This window comes from Falco punctatus (assembly GCF_963210335.1).
Source record: "Falco punctatus genome assembly, chromosome: 10".
Lineage (NCBI taxonomy): Eukaryota > Metazoa > Chordata > Aves > Falconiformes > Falconidae > Falco > Falco punctatus.
In genome coordinates, this window is record NC_137590.1 from 14,146,530 (window position 1) to 14,166,542 (window position 20,013).

Consider the following 20,013-nt stretch of genomic DNA (forward strand, 5'->3'; position numbering starts at 1 on the left):
TACAGTGGGTTTCACAATCTGAGTAAAAGCACTTTAGCTCAGAGACGCACCAATGGGTAAGAACTGAGAGAAGATAAACATCCCCACATCAAGAGGCACCGTGCTGCATGAAAGTGGTACACCAAGGAGGGATGCGCAAAGGCTCTCGAGAGCGGCGAGGGAGTCTCCAGCACCAAAGGGGGGTTCTGCCCTTCACTGCAGTGATAATCGTCTTGGGGACAAGTGCTCACCTTGTGAAAGTTAAAACCATGCTTGCAAAAAACATAATGCCAAAAGAGCAACCTAACAAAAACGCAGAGAGCCCAAAGTGCCTGATCCCAGTTATCGACCGACAGCGGTGGAGTCGCTTGTTTGCAACAAGCACGGACAGTTGCAAAGCAGCAGCTCGTGCAATACTGTGGGCAAACAGGGACAGGGATGAACATAGGAGCTCAGCAACAAGAGCTTTGTAGTTACATGCACAAGTAGGTTTCGGCTGGGTGTGACGCAGTGATTGCACTCCTTGTGCCTTCAAGTCCGTGAGTAACGTGCACTCTCCTGGTGGTGGAGTGGGGCAGGACCAGGTGGCTGCACATGTTTGAGGATGGCTGAAAAATTTTACCAATATGAGTGAATCAAACCTCTTGATTAACTTCTCTGAGAAGGAAGAAATAAGCTGTATGAGGCAAAGGGAGTTTAAAGTACTGACTACAATAATTTCCCTTTGTGTAATTGATGTAGTTACTTTCACGAAAATCGCTTACGCAACAGGCATGCTGGAAGGGTGCAAAGGAAGATTTACATTGCTCCTAGTCTGATTGAATCTAGAAAATTACCAGGGCAATGAAGATTGGTGTGCACAGAGACACCAGCACCAGATGCTCTGGTGCTCAGAGAGGCTCTGGATGTGTGCCTCTATTCCTAATTCTGGAGTGCTGTCCACATCTCCTGAATCCAATCCTTTTTTTTTTACTCAACTGAATTATTCTTTCAAGGTTTCATCCATCATCTGTTGCACAGGAGCAGGACAATCACTCAGAGAAGTCCCTTTCCAGGCTGTGCAGTGCCTGGTTCTGAGATTGCCCTCTGGGTTTAGGACAAATAATCCAATACCAAGAAATTTTGTTGAAAACATCTTGGTTTTCTTCTGCTGTCATCCAGGCCTGTTAAATAAGTATATTGTACTGGGGCAAAAAGAAATGCATCAATACAGTGGAGTCCGTGTGTAATTAAGGTAAGGCAGTTGCACAGCGATGAGCTCAGTCGGTATTAAGGAGTTTCCACTTGTGCATTACTTTGATGTATACCCTTTTCCCCACTGGATCGGACAAAATCGCAGCTTCAGCCAAGTGTCTGCTTCCAAACCCAGAACAAAGTGGGGCCTCCAATGCCCCAGAGAGGAAAAAAATTTACACGTTAAATGAATCTCAGAAATAAAAACAAATGCCAGAGTTACTCCAACAGGGCTGTATCATGTACCAGCGATGTTCCTGGGCAAGGAGGGGGCAGCCCTGGAGCAAGTACTATTCATTATTATTGATGAATATTCTCAGGAGAAACAGAGGATGTTGCTTAATGGCTTGATCTAATATGCCATCAGAGGAGAGGGAAAAAATAGAGTGAAAGATATCCTCAAACGCAAAAGCTAAGGAATCTTCTGAGCGGTGGCTGGTCCTTTAATTACCCATGCTGCGAGGGAGGAACACACAGCGAAGAAGATGGCTTCAGTGAAAGTCCTTTGAGATGAAGTCCTTTTACTAAGGCACTCTACTTGTTAAAGCTGTAATAATGTCACCTGTAGGTTAGCTTTTTTATTAGGACTTTGAGTCACAGGAACATTTAACATACACTTGTGCATCTAATTTTCTGTGCAATTGGCGTAACTACCTGTCCCAGGTGGGGAGGTGCAGGTAGAAGCTGATATATTTGTGCAAGGAATTATTAAGTTTGTAGAGACAACTGGGAAAAAAAGATGGCAAAAAGAAAAGGTCTGCAGATGATCTGGCTCTGGCATGGAGTGGATATTGTGCAGCCAGAAGCAAGGATGATCCGAGAAGCTTTGGGGAAAGCAACACCTACGACCAACAGACCCACAGACATGGATGTGCTGCTCCTTTGCCAAGTTAGAGATTTTTTTTTTCTCTATGCCATATTACTGGGAGAGCAAAGCCAGATGACACGGCACCTTAGTGGCTGGTCAGGCTGGTTCAGAAGTGCCCAGTGGCACCTGCTCATCTGCCATTCACTCTCCAAAATCATTCAAACAGCGTATCCAGCCACAAGAGAAACCCTGAGTTATCTACAGCCCTGGAGACGTCTCTGTAGGCTGCTTCCCCAACGCACCTCCGAGGGCTCTGCAGACTTGCAGGCTCTGGGGACCAGGAATTCCCCTGTCACAGCCTCCCACATCCCTTTGCTCTGAGGACCCAGAACATGCCCTGAGTCCTGCTGGGGAACCATGGGCTCCCCAAGGACATTGCAGTAGGCGCCAGGGATGCTCTGCCACCTGTATGCAGGGCTCCCAAGCCCTGCATACCCATGAAACCCCTCCCCAGCTGCTTGCAACAGTGGAGGACCACACCAGCCAGCTGGCAGGCGAGAAGAGCAGCAAGCAAAGCAGGCAGAGGAACCATTAGGAAAATATCTCTGGCACGAAGCCTGGCAAGCACGTGGTGCCAGCGCACAGGGAGGCTGCAGGGAGGAGGGGCAGCGGGATGCTGCCAGGACCGACCCCAAGGTCCAGGTGACAGCAGGGTCCCCAGCCTTGTCCTTGATTTGGCTACAAGCTCCATTCGTTCCCATGGAGGCTGATGTCCAGGCTATGGCAGTGCAGCTCCTTGGGCTTTAGGGAGGTTTCTGCAGCGAGGAACGGGCGTAAGAAGAGAAGCAAGCTCAGGGTTTCGAGGTAGGTGCAGGAGCGGAGCTTGCAGGACACCAGCCAAGGGCAAGGGACAGGCAAGGAGCCATCTCCCTGCATTGAGAAATGTAGGGAAACACCAGTGAGCGATACCAGGTGCTAAAAGTTAACGGTCTACAGGGTGACAGCACCCAAATGACCCAGGCTGGACCACCTCCTGCCTGCTGCTGTATGGATTCCCTCTGCTCGCACCATGCCGTGCAACCCCTTGCTCTGTCAGCAGCAGGGAAAAATCGGTGCCTGGTTCTCTCCTCGCTCACAGCTCATCTCCCCCCACTGGTTTTGTTAAATGCAGCACATTTCCAAAGAAGCAGATTTTAATTTCAATAAACTCTGTAAGAAATAGATCAGCGCTAAGGAGGGGGGCAGCCACAGGAAGTGAGTTTAACTGCTCGGCTCCAGAATATTAATAGGATAGAATGTTATTAGAATAATTTTTCACCGTTTATTAGAATAATTTTTCATCATGAATAATAAATTAATAGAATAATTTAGTACCACTAGCCCTCTGTTTGAAAGGGTATTTTATTTAAAAGTAGCTTGAAAAGTGGCGTTTGGAGAGGTGGGATGGGGAGTGGACCCAGGGTGAAGGAGGCACGGCCGGCTGCACCGCGCAGGGACTCGCCGCTTGCCTTTATTCCCTCGATCCAGGCAATCTCCTCATGCCCTGGCTGGGGAAACCCAACCAGGTGAGTCCATCGCTGCTGCTGGCTCTGCCAGGGTCCCACTCAGGGCAGAAGACAGCTGGACCAAAGGGTTCAACCCCTGGAACCCTGCAGCTCAGGCTTCCTCCTGCCCAGCTGTGCCTCACCATGCCCCTCCACAGCTCCACAGCCCAGTGGAAAGTCCATCTTTCCTTCCAGCAGCCTGGGAAATGGCCACATCCACTCCTGGGTACCTTTACGTGGCTTTAACCCCTTGCTTCCCTACCTCACAGCGGGACGTCGATGCCCATTGCGGTAGTTTTGTGCAAGCCCAGAGGTCTCACTCTCTCTCTTTTTTTTTTTATTTGCATCTGTGTGGAAGATAATCGTTCCTCAGAAGGCTATTCACACCACAAAAGCACAATGACATTATTCTCTCCCTATCTCTCTCTCTTTCTACTGTTTTACTCTACAACTGACAATTAATGTTAGAAAGAACATGAAATGGAGGAGAAATTACAGCAATTTATCAACTGAAATTATAGGTGTAGACACATGTCAGCAGTGGAAACAGTTTCTATCAAAATTAAAGTATTTAGAGATTTTCCTCAAATTTCAAATTATGCAAATCCCATTTTTGTGATACGCTGGTACTGTAGCTTTAATTGCAGGATTACCAGCAAGCTGCAAACTGCACTTGTAACCAGGATTCAGCTCTTCGGGGAGCGGCTCCCTTCTCTAGCACATCTTATTAATTCCACAAAGTTCCCATCTCTTTAACAAATTAAATATGTTTTGCAGAACAGGCAGCGGTTTTCTTGGTTTCAATCTGTCACGAAGGACCCTGCTGTTTGCAGAGGTTACTCGACAGCTGGATGAACAGACAGGTTTGAGTCCAAACACGGATTCAAATGCATATTTATACATAAAACATATTTATACAACAACATCGCAGGAACAGCTTGTGCTGCTGAAGTTTCTGCAAGTCCCTTTACGGCAAGGACACCGTAACCAAAGACAGAGAAGGAATCTGGATTGCAACTTCTTCCTCCAGGTCTTTCTGGATCAGTTCAAGCTGCCCTGTGATCCCAGGAGATCATGGGCGCTTCCACGAGGATGGAGTTGCTTTTCCCCTAGAAATAACCCGTGTGGCTGGAAAGCCCCGTGCCAGCAAGCCCAAGGCAGTGTGCTCCTGAAAAGCTGTTTGATCACTGCCAGCCTAATTAGAAGGCACAATATTCAGGATGTTATTTCTCTCCCTTCCCCCATTTTGTGCTCCTCTGATGTTGCAAAAAGAGCCAAGGATGAGGCATAGGGAGCAGGCAGTGACTAGGAAAGGCATTTGCATGGTAGAGTGCCAGGAGACTGCCGGGCCGAGGCGGGGAGGTTTGATGTGCTGCACCGGAGCCCGTGCCGTCCCTCTGCTGCACAGCACGCTGGCATGCTGCGGTTCCACTCCCACCCTCCGCAGAGCCGGGACAAAGCAGAGCAGAAGGGAGGAGAGGAGAACATGGTTCATCTCCAGAGGAGAAGCAAAGAAAACTCTCTGGGTAGCTCTTCTGTATTGCCAGGCGTTGCTGGGGAAGCAAAGAAAACATTTTCCCAACTTGCCCCAAGGAAGAAGATGAGGGCTGTACCCTGCTGCATTTGCCAAGTCATGGCACTGACACCCGCGATACCTGTACATCACAACACTGCACCTCAGCGGTCCCTCATCGCATATCTGCGTGCTACGCTCTAGCACCAAGCTGTGTTTTTTAGGTGATTTGCAATGATGCTGTTCAAGGCAAAACCATCTCCAACACTGTTCAATGTATCAATGTTGAGAGTCGCCATCCTACAGGCACTGAGGCTGAAAATCCTTTTGCAGACTCAACTGGAGAGTTATAAGGCCTGGCTGTAGGAGATCACATGAAATTAGTAGAAATTGTGGCAGGACTATGAGCTCCATGTGGAGAGGCATGGAGTTTGCTCTCAGAAGCAAGCAACACCAATCTGGGCTGGATTTTTCACGGACCTGGCTTGTTCATCCCCGACTGGCTGGGTGACACAGGGTCACCCCGAAAAACATTGGGGATAAGCTGACATTTAACTCCCCTTTCTTGAGTATTCTGCCAACGACGAACCAAATCATACCAAAGCGAAGTAAAAGATCACAGAATCATCCAAGGTGCACTAAGTATTTTGTTTGAACCCCTGTTCTGATAACACCCCCTGGCGCTGCGGCAGCGTGTGGGTGCTGCACCCAGCCGTGGCTGTGCCATCGCACCCACCCTGTCCCGGCAGCACCCAGGTCTGCTGTCAGGTGTGCATTTTGCACGGCCGGTCGCACACCTACTCCTTTTGAAAACTCCTCCTTCCCTGGCTCATCTACCGCATCACGACTTGCACGGGGACTGTGGCACGGTACCATCCAAGCCACGGCCACTGGGTCTCCTTAACCAATAAGTTTCTTCTCGTAATTTTTCATGTGGCCGGCCCAAGATAAAACCAGATGCCCGGGGTCTATTTGCATATGCCAGGCGATGCAAGGCTCCTGACAGTCACTGTATCCAACTTCAATAACCATGATATGCTCCATCTGCTGACGCCCCAGCATAACAACAGTGGGGAGCTGTACTGCCAGAGGCGCTATCCTTGAACAGCTGAATGGCTGAACAGCTGGGAAATCGTCGCGGGGCACTTCTCGTAGAAGAGCAGGGTTGTTGGCCATGCTTCTCGTCGCACACACGTCATGGAGTGGGGGCAGAGGAGCCACGCGGGCAGCAACACATTATGGGGGCAGCCTCAGCAAGAGCGTTTGTGCCCTCAGCACCCCAAGCAGCCGTGAGCCGAAGAGAAGCTGGTGAACTGGTTCGTGTAGCAGGAACAGTGTGACTGGCAAAATAAACTACCTGCAGGCCACCCTGCATTTGAATGGAGCAGAATTGAACCTTCCCGGGGATCCAGTGCTGGCGCTCCCTGTGTATCGATAATCCTCACTGCTGCATGTAAAAAGGGGGATGCTGTCTGAGCTGAGCACCCAGGGCTGGGGAGAGAGGCCAGGGTGCTGACCACCACCCAGCTGGGCTCCTTCCACAGGTAGCTCCCAGCAGGTTGCAGGATGAGGCTGCTTGGATGCGTATTTTGCCGTGCAGGGAGGAAGGGGGATTGCTGCCTGACTGCACAAGGATGGGAGGGGGGCTGCAGGACAGTGGGGCGGCAGCGGGGCGATGGGGGATGCTGGGCAGGGAGCTGGGGCTGGGCTGCGGCTGGTGTCGCCCTTCTGGTTTTTGAAAGAGGGAAAGGGAAAATGGACCTGGGAATGTCGAGTTGTGCACGGTCAGGAAAAAAGACTGAAGTTTTCCTGTGGCTTGGGGTGGGAGCTTGAGGGAAGGCTACAGATAGGTTTCAGCTGAAATTGGGAAAAGGAAAAAAGGGGAAGGGGAAAGGGAAAAAAGGGGAAGGGAAGGGAAGGGAAGGGAAGGGAAAAAGGGGAAGGGGAAAGGGAAAAAAGGGGAAGGAGAAGGGAAGGGAAAATAAAGGAAAGAAACAGAAAGGAAAAGAAAGGAAACAGAAAGGAAAAGAAAGGAAAAAGAAAGGAAAAGAAAGGAAAAAGAAAGGAAAAAGAAAGAAAAGAACAATCATTGGGAGAAAGGGGAAAACCAGAATTGATTCAAGCTTTTTTTTTTTTTTTTTTCCAAAATAATTCAGTGATTCTCATTCAGCTGGTGCTTTTCTTAAAGACCAAAGAGCCTATATGATAAGCATATTTTACAAATTAGGTAGCGATTTATCCCGCTTTTGTTTTAATGATTGAAATGAATGATGTCGTGCCGCTTGCTGCTGCTGCTGCATTCAGCGCCTGCTGTTCTTGGGAGCTGAAGACACCGAGAAATTTGCATACTTAATGCCGGGAACTGGCACAGACTAAATAGCTTCTTTTCTTTCCTCTGTGTTTGTAGATTTACTGTAGTGCTGGGTTTAATCAAAGGCTTTTTAAAGCCGTCCGTGTGCCGTTTCACAATGCTGAACTTGCATGTGACAAAGGCAGCTATTTATTACTTATCAGCTTTATGGCAAGTACCACAGGCTACTCTAATTAAAGGTATAGGGGCTGCATGCCCCTGCAGAAAAAGGCACTGGCCGGTTAACATTTCTAATCCCTAATCAGGCATGGCGTGGATTAATTTTTTTATTCATTTTGTTCTGGCTAAATATTCAGCAGTAAGGTTAGGGCTAGTCAGGGAGCTAAGCCAAGAAGGACCCTTTGGATGGGATGTGAACTTCCAAGTGTAGGACGTGAGCTCTCCATGTGGATCCCGTAGGCTTCATTCATTGAGGTGCTCTACACTTTCACCTTCATTCAAGCAGAACTGGCTGGGACATTGTCTTCTTCAGGAAATGGCACCACAACAGAATGGATCATTACACCAAAAATGTTCCATGGAGACAAATCCGTATCAGCCAGCTTCCCTGTTTATTTCTTACGTGCACATGAGAGACAGTAGAAAAGAAAGAGCTGTCATACTCTATCACTGGGTTTGGGGTTGAGTGGATCATGAAGCAGAAGATGGAGAGTGAAAATCTCTTTTTGAGAAGGAGCTTCAGCCTTGCATCTTTAATGTCTAAGATCAGCACCCCAGAGATCATATTATGGCCCAGAAGACTCTTCTGTTTATTAAGATAATCCAACAGTCCCAAATCTAAGAAACCTTCTTATGATAGTTAGGTTTTGATTTAAAACCTAGTATTTTGATACAATCCTATCTTTGAAAACTGGCCTTAATTTTTTTTTTTTGTTTTTTTTTTTGTTTGTTCCACCACAGACCAAAATAAATGCTGAACTTTGGAGGATGCTCACAGAATGGAAATATCACATTGCGGACAGCTCTGCATTCAAATCAGTGCCCGCGAAACCCCGCGAGAACAGCTACAATGACTGTAGTGAAAGCAGGATTGCCCCTTATTTACTATCAGCAAATTTAGGGCTCCCTTTGAAGTCAGTAATAAATTTCCACTGGCAAATTATTATCATTTTGAACAGCAAGAAAACACATTTTCCTCTCTAAATATTTTCTGATTTTAAGAGACAAAACACAGTGCAGGGGAGAGCAAACAGAAGTAATTTCTCATCAGGCTTGGTCCTTAAAGAGGCAAACTTCTTGAAAAAAAAATTTAAAAAAATAAAGTGCCCCCTCCCCCCAACATCTGCTGGGAGCACTCGGAGATAACTGGCAGCTTGAACAATAACTCTGAGGACTGGAGTCCTTGAACAATGGGAGTGGGACGAGAGCAGCCCTCGCTGTGGCATCGTTTCCAGGCCTTCCGCACATGCAATTGGTTAACGGGAATAAAGATCAAGTTGGACCAATAACACTATAATTTGGAAACAAATATATTGATTACAAGAGAGCCCCACTGGAATGAATGGCACTACTTGCGAAGCGCAGTTATTATTCTGAGCGCATAGGGATTACAGAATATGGTTTTCTGTGGTCCTGAATTGATCAGCATGATATTATCATCTTGCAAATGCAATATTATCGTACAGCAGCAATGCATAGCTGTGTGCTGAGGCCGCGCAGACCTGGGATGATGCAGCGGTGCCCAGCCTGAAGGACTGCTCCCACACAGCGGTTCCTCTTCCCTCCTTTGCCATGGATGCTCATTCCTACAGATCCCTTCAAAAATCTTCCTCGCTAGGCCCTGCAGGTCACATGCTGCTGAACTTCACTAATAGAGAGTTTATCTTTCTTCTAAAGTGACTGTTTGATAAAAGAAATAAAAACTGGCTATGAAATATTTAGCAGAAATAATAGTATTCAAATAACGGGATTTGCCAAAACCTCTGCATCTATTAATAATGTTTTAGAGCACAATAATGGGATTAATTTTAAATTCCTGGCTTATTTTTCACCATTGGTGGTGGGTTTCAGTTAAGTTCAGCATTTTATTCAGCTCTGGAAGTGACACCAAATCACTCTGTTTTTATTCCTGACATTTTTTTAAAATTTAAATTTAAATTTAAATTTAAATTTAAATTAAAAGATGAGATGCACATCTAAGGCTTTAATTTCCCTATTCATATTTCTTAAAGCAGCAGAATCCCAGCAGCATCAAAATGATCATCCTGAAAGGAGATCAACCACAGAGAGCCCATTAAACATGCAAACAGGTCCTTGGGTTTATGTTACTTTAGAACTAGCAGCAACAGGTCCCAAGATACTGGGGTCCTGACAGTCTCTGTCTGCACAACTGATGAAGATCGGCCACCTTCCCTTCTTGTCCTACCACTGCTCTATATCTACTGTTCCTAGCCCAGAATAATGTTTATTTTCACCTCATCTCCTTCTAACATGAGCATCACTGCTGCCTTTACACTGGTGCTTCTTTTTCTCAAAGCATCTCTTTGCCTTCCTGCATGTCAAGTACTGCAGCTACTCCATTGTACGTGGTTTAATGTTTTCTTTTCTTTTTTTATTATTTTTTTTTTATTTTTTTTAATTTTATTTAAGGTTAGGCTGAGCCTTTCAAACAGACCATGAGTTTAGGGGCCATCTCTAGCTACTTGCAGAGAACAGGTTTTCCAAAGGTGGGTGTTCAAGATTTTCTGAATATTGTTTCTTTTTAATGAATCTAACCTCAGGCTGCCAAGACAAAAGGCACCCAGACTGCTAATAATTTCTTAAAACTTTATCCCTGTAGCAAAGTTAAATTGCAAAGTTGCATTTTCTTTTCTAAATAATTTTCTCTGCATTTTAATGCCTTTCAGTTTGACAGCCTTAAAGAAGACAGATCAGGCTGAACCACAGATTTTACCAACTCTAAACTAAGCCTGTTTTAAATAACTGCAATGTTAATTTTAAACTAGGAATTATAATGCAAAGTCTGTTTTTCCCCCACCATGTAGGTAACAGCCCTGTGCAGACCCCTTTGGGAAAACATATGCAACAGCATAATGCTGCTCAAACTAACAAAAAAATTTTAAAAATTAGCAGGACCACAAATTTGCAAAGAGGGTTTTGCATTCAGTCCACTACGCTCGAAACCACCAATAGAGACTCTAATGGCCTTCTTGGGCCTCATCAGGCTCGTGCAGCTGTTACTTCAGCTAGTGCTAGTCCTCGCCTAAAGGGAAAAGACACACTTATTTTTGGTTTGTGGTGGCTGCTGCAGCTTCATCAGCCTGATTTATATGCTGATTTGCATATGTTCACCCACAAACGTTGTGAATTGCGCTTTTCCACGAAACCATACCATTAACACTGGCTGCCAAAGCAGCGATCGGCGATGCTGCTCCACATGTTTGTCTTGCACATATCTTGGATGGTAGGTGTGTTATCAGGCCAGCCTTAAAGCTTCGGGTGCTCCCAGCGACACTTGCAGATAATACTCCATATGCAGGAAAAGATGGATGATATCGTAGCTGGGATTTTTATTTTTTTTTTTTTCTAGCAAAATGAGCACTGTAACATTTCATGTATCTTGCCAGGAAGGATCCCACTAGCACATCACTTGCAGGCCAAAACTGGTGATATCTATGTACCATAGTAACTGGCTCTATAGCACTCCTTTTATGATAACTATAATACCGATTCATAAAAAACCAACTGGCAAATATTCTGTGAGCACAAAATTGTGTTATTTATAGACCAATTCCTCAACATCTGACATTTCTGCAAGAAACCTAGATATTATCTTTGCTCTAGTCACCACGCAAACCTCCCAACATATCTGCAGTCCCACGATATTTTAAAGACAAAAGAGAAAATTAAACGCCCTGGGAAATCACAAAAGTGCCGAGCGATAGTGGAGCGGTCGGGAGGATGTTTCTTATACCTGGCAAAGCACATGCCCTCAGAGCTCAGCTTGAGCTGGACCATCCCCAGCCGGGCTGCGCAGCCACTTCTGCCTGCGAGAAGCGGCGCTCGTTTTCCTCTAGGTGCGGCAGTCAGGATAGGCGCTTAGCTCTATAATCGATTTTATTCCATTTTATTACTCTTGGCTCTTCCAGAGTATTACAAACTCTCAGGAGACCTTTTAAGACATCTGCTGATGCTTCACTTACTTATAAATCAAATTTCCCCTTCCTGGATACTTCACTGGGTCCCATCCCCCTCCTGAGCTCCCTCCAGGAGCAACCCCTGCCAAGCCACCAGGGAGCTACACACCGAGGCCACCTCCACCTTCGCGATACCACCCGAAAAAGTTGTAACGGGGAATTTCTCCAGCATGAGCTCAGGTTTTTACTGGTCAAACTTGCTTTGTTATGGCTTAACAAGGCACTTTGTCCCCCTCTCTGCCCCGACGGCAATAGCTACAGGTAAAACTAGCGCTGTGCTGCTGCATCTGGGTCTGCAAAAGATTTTTTGGAGGTGTGCTGCGTCGGATGGAGGTAGCACCTCTTCACCCTCCTGACTGACAAGGCTGGGTCAGATGGTGCCTGGGAGCGCAGGCACATTTGAGACAGGGGAAGGTTACTGGGAAAGAAGATATTTTCTACCAACATTTTTCTTGAATTGAAATTAAAAGCTGAAAAGATTTATTACATTGGCATGTTCATGCTGCTATATTTAAGGTGGTGTCAGTGTTCTCAGCATAATCCTTCTTATGCACCGAGGATTAAAACTCAGCCATAATAAAGTACTCTGAGCTGAAACTTGTCCTCAAATGTTTCCTACTTGAAGCACCAATTTTATTTTATTAAATGAAAAATAAAATTAATTCAAGAGTTTTGTGAGTTTGGAGATGAGAACAAGGAGGAATTCTGCCCATAGGTTTTTCCCTTCTGATTGCTAGCAAAGTCAAGAGACCCACGTGGAGACGATGCTGCCAAGGTAGAAACATGTTCGTGTTTTTCTCACCTTGAGCATGGAATATCGGACTACAGACTGAAAAAACACCTTCACCTATGAACTAGTGATAAAGGTGTAAACGAATACAGACTCCCGTTCCCACCCTCTCTGCGGTGCTCCCAGGACATCTGTGTACAGGCGAAGGGAGCCAGAAACAGCTGAACTTTAAAAAGCTTTCACTTCCTCCCTGGAGCGTGTGTTTACTCTTGAACATGCTACAAATAATTAATAGGTTATATCTGTTGAAATAATAAATAACGTGTCAACAAAGCTGCTTTGTCTGTGCGGTAGGAACAAATCTCTGCAAGGGAATTTGCATATCCTTTTCCAGTATATTGTAATTACCAAAAATACCTGGTTTCCTGAGTTCTCCTTGATTGATGGACAGCATTTTTACTCTGTAGGTTCAGCTCTAAAACATGCACCTGAATCATAGTCCTGATCACCCTAAAGAAGCTTTGCGTGATTGTTCTCACCCTTCGGGCAGGGGTAGGACTCCAGGTCAGGATCCAGCTGGCTATGCCGGATCAGTAGAGTGTATATGGGACAGGGAGTGCTCAACAAGCATGTGGGAGAGGGAGAAAATCAGATTGACTGTGGGATGCCCCCACCCCCAGACAGCAAGAAATGGTCAGGTTTCCATTTCAGAGAGGATAAACACGAGTGTGGGTGGTGTCAGGAAGGTCTCAGCAATATAGACCTTAAAGACAGGGAACTTGGACTCATTGGAGACGTGAAAAGACGCAACAAAAGTCGCACATCTCATTATCAGGCTCTTAAATATGTATGTGCACACATATACATATATATATTAATTCAGGGCTGTTTATCAGTTTTGCAGAGGAGCTACTACACTCATTTCTCCATCTGCCTGTTGCTGATGGCTACTCACACGTCCTGCAGAAGGATCTCAAGAAGCTGCTCCTGAAAAGGGTAGGAGCCAGGCGTACTTTTCCAGTAAGCATTTCTTCTTGCAATTAATACGTCTGTAGATTAATTAGCGCTGATAACAACTGTTCATGGCAGGCTGTGGGAAGTTGTTGAGCACTTAATGACTGCCATAAAGTCCCTGCCCAGCCTCCACGTGACAAACAGAGCACATACAGCCACGGTGCGGTGCAGAAATGCTGAGGAAGATGGTGGTGGGAAGGGCAGCAAATCCGCCCGAGTTTTTCTATGCTGGCCATGCTCGAACCGCAGCCTTCTGGGTCAGCTGGAAATAAAGACTCGTGGCTGGGCTGGCCCTAGGTGCAGGGAGCAAGGCAGCCTTAAAGCAGCCCTTTGGTCTGAGATAAGAATGAACCGAAGCTTTGAAGCTGAGATTTTGGAAGGAGGGAAAAATTTCCAAACCTCGTGGAAGAGCCTAGTGCTGATCATAGCATCGGAAATGGCTGGAGTCGGGGGTGTCCCTTTGATTAGTTTTAATACAAAATTCTCCCAAGGGCGTGCGCCAGCTGGAAGCTCCGATTGAGGAGGAGGAGGGAGGACCACAAAGATGGGTCGTTGGCCCTGAAGCAGGATAATACCACCAGGATACTGTCCTTTCTGATGTTATGACACTGAAATCTGGGATTCAGGGAGACTATGTAGCATAAGCATATTATATGTGCAGTCTTTATGTAATATAGCCTGGAAATGTCAATTTAAATATACCTGAACAATTTCAGTTTGATTCCTTTTGGGGATATACATGTTTATATGATCTTTAAGCTATATGTTCACATGCTGTTTTTTTCCAAAGTGTCCGTGTACGCAAAGTACAGAGCTCCTTTAAAGAGCACCTGTTTGATATTTTATTTCCAGAAAACTACTCAGACTCTGCTCCAGAGGCAGTGACTAATTTCCTCTCAGGCTTGTCTGTGACATTCATCAGTTTAACTTTAATTGAGGAGAATGTTGCAGAGTATCTTCACGTTTTACTGAATCTTCATATATATTTAGTGTTCTAACAAGAAGGGTGACATTATTGCCGCGGAGGAAAGTGCCGAGTCACCAACAGAAGGTTCACCAAACAGCGCTGATCTGCAGCACCCGGCCGGCGGTGATGCAGAGCCGGGTATCTCACGCCCTGGGTGCTTTCTCTGTTACACTGCCTGGATGCGGCTGGGGGAGCTCAGGACCCCTGTAAGACCAGATTCCAGGCTATCAACCCCAAAATGAGCAGCTTGCAACTACTAACGACTCCAGAAAAGTTAGCGTGTTGTGTAGGAACTCTGTGAGGGAGGTAGAAGCGGGTGTATTATCTGGGTCTTTAGAGACGACTGTCTTAAATCCAGGACTAGCTTTTCTAGTTTGGTTTTATTGGGAATTTATGATATGGCCTGAAGTTTCATGATGGTGAATTTAGGGAAAAAATCAAATAATACAGATTAGAGATTTCTGAGGAGGAAAAAAAAACCAAACCACACCACCAAACCCAAGCATTTTTTCCCATGTTAAAAAATTAATGGCAATCTGCTCTGTTAAATTTTTGACTATTACAGGGGGGATGTAGAAAGATTTTATGCAGGGAATATGCCTTTTGTCCTTTGAAGTTCCCTTGAAAATCTGTTCAGATTTGGCCGTGCTAAATGCATTTGTGAAATTACTATTTGCACATGCTCAGTAGAGACTTTTTTTGATTTTTAGCAGCTAAAATCTCTAGTGAATCACCTGAGTGGCTTGGAGCTGTGCCTTAACCACAGGCGGATCGTACGCCATTCCAGGATGGTAGTGTGAAATGCGGGATTGGGTGGGCTTTTTCAAGAAAAGGAAGATTTCAACCCTATGGATGAACATGCAAATGGCACAAAATAGATGTCATTAACTTTCAAAACCCACAGATATTATCAGTAGATACCGAACCAGAGTCTTTACAACTGTCTTTGCAAGTTGAGCAAAACTAAGAGGAGGGGGAGCAACCAGACTGCTTGCAATAAAACTTCAGAGATGCTGCTCTCTGAACATGCCCCGTGCTTGGACGAGGTTTGCCATACGTGCTGTCCAGGCAGTCACTGCTCTGCTTTTCCACCTGCAAAGCAGGAACCATCCCAGATATTGTGGTGGCACAACTTTGCCTCCCACCCTCCGCACTCCTTGCCTTTTGGAAAGGCAGGAGTGCCTGCCCTTCAGCTGCCTTTCCAAATCAAATGTAAGAGTCTGGAGTGAGAAGAAGACATCCTTGCTCAGGGATTGAGCAAATAGGACCTCTCCTTTGCGTGCCACAGCCCTAAATGTGTCAACAGATGGTCGGGTCAGCAAAGGGGAATTTTACCTGGTTATGGCCACAGGGAGATAAAAGCAGCAACGCTGCTAAACAGAATTAGTATTTATTTGTATGGCATTTAATTTTGCTGTATAAAGGTCACTCTTGCCTTTTGTGTTGGGGAAAGAGAGAGCAGCTGTGTTTTTTCTCCTCAGCTCCAAGATATCACCGCCCCTTATTCTATAGGCAGGAATTCTCAACTACTTTTTATGAGCTCACTTCATAAAGAGACATTTCTTGCCGAGAACCTAAAAGGAATTTATCTTTTAAACTCTCATCCACCGTGACAATGAAGACAGAGACTACATTGCACCCAAATGCAGAAGGCAATGAAGCAATAGAATTTCTCCAGGAAAGGTAACCAGAAAAGTTTGCCTGACCCGTTTGTTCCTGGGTGATGGGGATTTACCCATATGCTGTCCAACATTTCACAGACTGCCCTCGCTGTATGATGGATGCACTTTGTACGTCCCACCTGATCCTGTGTCGTTTATGGCTCATGGTGGGCTGCAGCAGATCTACCCTACAATAAGGTTTAAATAACAGGGAGTCCTTTGAGAGTCACAACTATCCTCTTGCACGCTGACGTGCACGCCTGGCCCTGTGCTCCAGTCTCAGCACGCACCGGCACGCGGTGGGCAAGGGGAGAGGTGACGTCTCAGCAAACTGCAAGAGTCTGTTCATCTCAGATGCAGACACAGCCTGCTCTTCAGTCCTGGTGCACGCATCAGGACACAAGGGTCTGAGGGTGGAAGACCCCACATGTCCCAGTTCAGGACGCGGCTGAGCTGCAGGGACCCAGTGCCCAGCACACACTAATGGACCCACAGCAGAGCTCTGCGGTACTCCCGTTCAGGAGGTTTTATCTAGACTGAGGTGAGAGCCTCCACACAAGGATTTCACCTGCTCTAGCTCTACAACTTTACCCCATGATCTTCTTGGTTATGCTTGATCCAACAAGCCCCAAGTCGGCACCAACCCTGCATATCCTCTGCCTGCCCTCGGCTGTGTGCATGGCTTTGCCTGGCGCTGCTGCCTTCCCCCACGGGCCCAGGAGGCTCGGGCAGTGCTGCAGAAGTAGCAACAGTTCCCTCCAAGAGCCTTTCCTGCATATCTCCTTTGGGCTTTTTATAACTGGGTACTAGAGCAGCTATTCGCACCTGAGCTGCCGTGTGGGATAATGCGCACAGGCGAACATTGTTACACGCAAACACAAATACTGGAGATGCTGACAGATGGAGGAATCACACTGCTTTGCGGGGAGGAAGGGCAGAATAGGAGCAGGAATATCAGAATGAGTCTTGCCATTTACATATAACAAGCTACAGCTATATTTGGATACGCTGCTGCATTCACAACCTTCCCAATTGCCAGGCTTTCAAATACACACATTACCACCAGAAGTGCTCTTGCTTAAGTGCTCCCATCTCCAGGATTTCCTTTGAAGTATCTGACTGAAGTAATGTAAAGTGCATTTCAATTGGCAGTGAATGCAGGTTAAATGGTAACAGCACAACAGATCCAGTGTTCCCTGGGCTTTTTCTTTTACCAGTCTCTTTTTAAGAGAGTGGGTTACTTACTGTAACACTGCATTCAGGCACCTTCAGTCTATTAAGCCTCTCTCCTGACCCTCTATACAACTGCTTGAGGATGCTGTGAGCTGTATCAGTACTGCTTTAGTACACAAAAAAGTGAGTAAATGCACCGCTGAGTGCTCAGGCTGAGCAGTACACAGTGGGTAAACTCATTTTAGATATCTGTGCACTTGCATTTATCCTTGGCTACACCACCCAGCTGGCTGGAGACTGATCCAATCGCTTTGGATCACTCTGGATCTGTGTGTCACCTCCCATACATGTTGATGGAGTATCAGCTATTTAACCTTTAAACGGAGTATTTTGCTAATCCGTTGGATTGGCTGAAGAACGTATATCATGCTATCAAAATAGCCAAGCCTGCACTGAACAATGAAATATCCCCACCTGCCCACACCAGACACTCTCTCCACCTCAGGCTGCTGAGCCAGCGCTGCAGCACCGCTCTTTGAAAAGCAATCAAAAAATGCAGGGTAGGGGAAGAGCTTAACCCAAGCCACTGGCATTATCCAAGAGGAATCTTACCGTGTCTGGTCTTGAACAGCATCTTGCTCATCAGAAAGAGGAATGACCCACTGCAAAACCTCAGGCTGAAGACTCCTGGTAGTTATTAACCAGGCTAATTTGGTACCAGGGAAAGGACTGAGCTGGGTTATGGATCTGCTAATATGCTACCCAGGCGTGTCAGGGGAGAGGACATGGATTAGCTGAAGAGGGACACAGAGGTCACATCCTCCTTCCACTTCTGCACCACAAAATCAGGCTGAGTGACTTCTAAAGGTAACAAGAGAGGGGATCACATACCAAAACCGCTGTGTAGCACAGCCAGGCTAAAGCTTTCCCACCATCAAACCCCATTTGCGTCTGTGTGTATGTCTACGCAAGAAAGATGGGAATTCAACTGCTGCAGTTACCTTGCGTGTGCTTCATACATACAAGCTCGGGAGGATTTTCTTTATTTATTTTTTTTCTTCTTAAAGCTGTAAGATATTTCTTTCAGATTCATCTTTCTGGAGTGGAAGGGGCGTGGGGAAAAGGAATGCTCTGCCAGGGATTAGCTGAACTGAAAACCTTACATCTGAGTATCTTCCAGATCTGGGTTTGGTAGCTTCTTATAGCTTCCTCATGGCTTCTCTGAACCTCCACCCGTGATAGATGTTTAACATGCTGTAATGCATATTACTCTGTAATGACTTTGGTGGAGCCATTACAATGAGTTACACCAGTGACAGATTGATACTTAAGTCAGTATATGTTTGCATAATATCTGTCTACGTTCTCACATAGCCCCCCATTACCGGCACACATATAGCATAATGACAGCACGGAGAGCCATATGACTGGTGGGTTCAGCCCTATTCCCTGTCACATATTGCCATGGTACCCAGAGCTGAATCACTGAGTATGTTTAAATAGGCGGACATTAATTTATAGAGTAAATCATTATGAAATGGAGGAAATAAGTGACTATCATTGGCACTGATTTGATCTAATGGAGCCTCACGCTAAATTGCTAATATTCTCCCTCCCCCAGTTTTTTTTTTTCCTCTTAAATGACAGAAACAAATAAAAATATAAGCCTTTGTTCAACCTGCCTTCAAAACACCATTGCCAGGTACACGGCTTGCTGATTACGTACAAATTTACCTTACCTCCTCCCTGCTGCTTCCCAGGCTGGGGAACAGGATTTCTTCCTTTTGGTTTCAGTAAAGCCTCAGTGACCTGAAAATTGAAGGAAGACAATTTATCGCTCTCCCCTAAACTGTCCTTTCCCTTTCTTATCTGGAAGCAGGCAGCTTTTGGTTCACTCGAGTGGAAGCTGGCTGTCCATTTCCTGATGGCAGCGAAGAGCAGACTCCCATCTGGTTGATGCAGATGCCACTGTTTTGACTTTATCCAGGTGGTCACCCAGCAAACCCTGTTGTGCCTAATTATTTAAGAGGGTTGTGAAACACTAGGTGATTTTATATACCATATGTGCTAGAAAACATAAGCATGAAGATGCTGTGACTTAATGATGTGGCAACTTCAGCTCTGAATCTTCCGTGTTTTACGGATTAAATCTGACCTTTCGCTTTACTGTAATGCACTTTGTAGCATTTAGCATGAAAGAAGAGCAAACAGCATTGGAGATGGGAAGGTTATCGGCAGCGGTGACAGAGCCATCCTCCATCCTCTATCAAGATAAAGCACTTGACTCAATTTTAGAATATCCATCCTAGCAGGGAGAAGGCAGGAGGAGCGGGGGAGAGAGCCTGTCCTTTAAATGGAATTTCAGGATTTGGAGTTCAGAGACTTCCTTCGTGGTGTTAGAGCAAATCACAGACCTTCTTCAGAGCAAAATAACAACACACCGGGTCTCCTGCTCTGGTTATTAATTTATTTATTTTGAACGCACATAGTTTGCTGCTTTGACTTCTCAAACAATGGGAAGGTACAAGGGGAGAAGGATAATAAATTGCATTGCCTCTTTTTTGCCATCACAGGAAACCTTGAGGGACTGTTCAGCAAGCTAGAGCTCTTATCTGCCTTTGGGCGATCTCATTATCAAACCTTCATTTTGCTCCCCAGCAGGAGAGATGGCCTGCAATGTATGATAACCTCTACTTATGAAACTCACACTCCAGAAATCTCTGATAATAGGCCAGCTAAAATGGAAAATCAAAGAGCAGGCAGTGGGTTTTCAGTCGCCAATAAAGACTGTACACACACACACACACACACACACACACACACACACACAGAGGCAGGTACCGAGACACCCTTATGTTTATTTATATTTCTATGCATCAGTCCA

At 45.9% G+C, this 20,013-nt stretch overlaps 1 long non-coding RNA gene across 4 annotated transcripts in view; it reads right to left on the bottom strand.

Moving 5' to 3' along the window:
• Nucleotides 1-20,013, bottom strand: part of LOC308070298 — a 207,411-nt gene that overhangs the window by 55,042 nt on the left and 132,356 nt on the right. For 3 of the 4 annotated variants that reach the window (XR_013930696.1, XR_013930698.1, XR_013930699.1), the window contains exon 3: nt 1-18,938. This exon is cut by the window's left edge. This is a non-coding gene — a long non-coding RNA (uncharacterized lncRNA). The remainder of the gene's footprint in view (nt 18,939-20,013) is intronic. The other variant, XR_013930697.1, reaches the window with a different exon arrangement.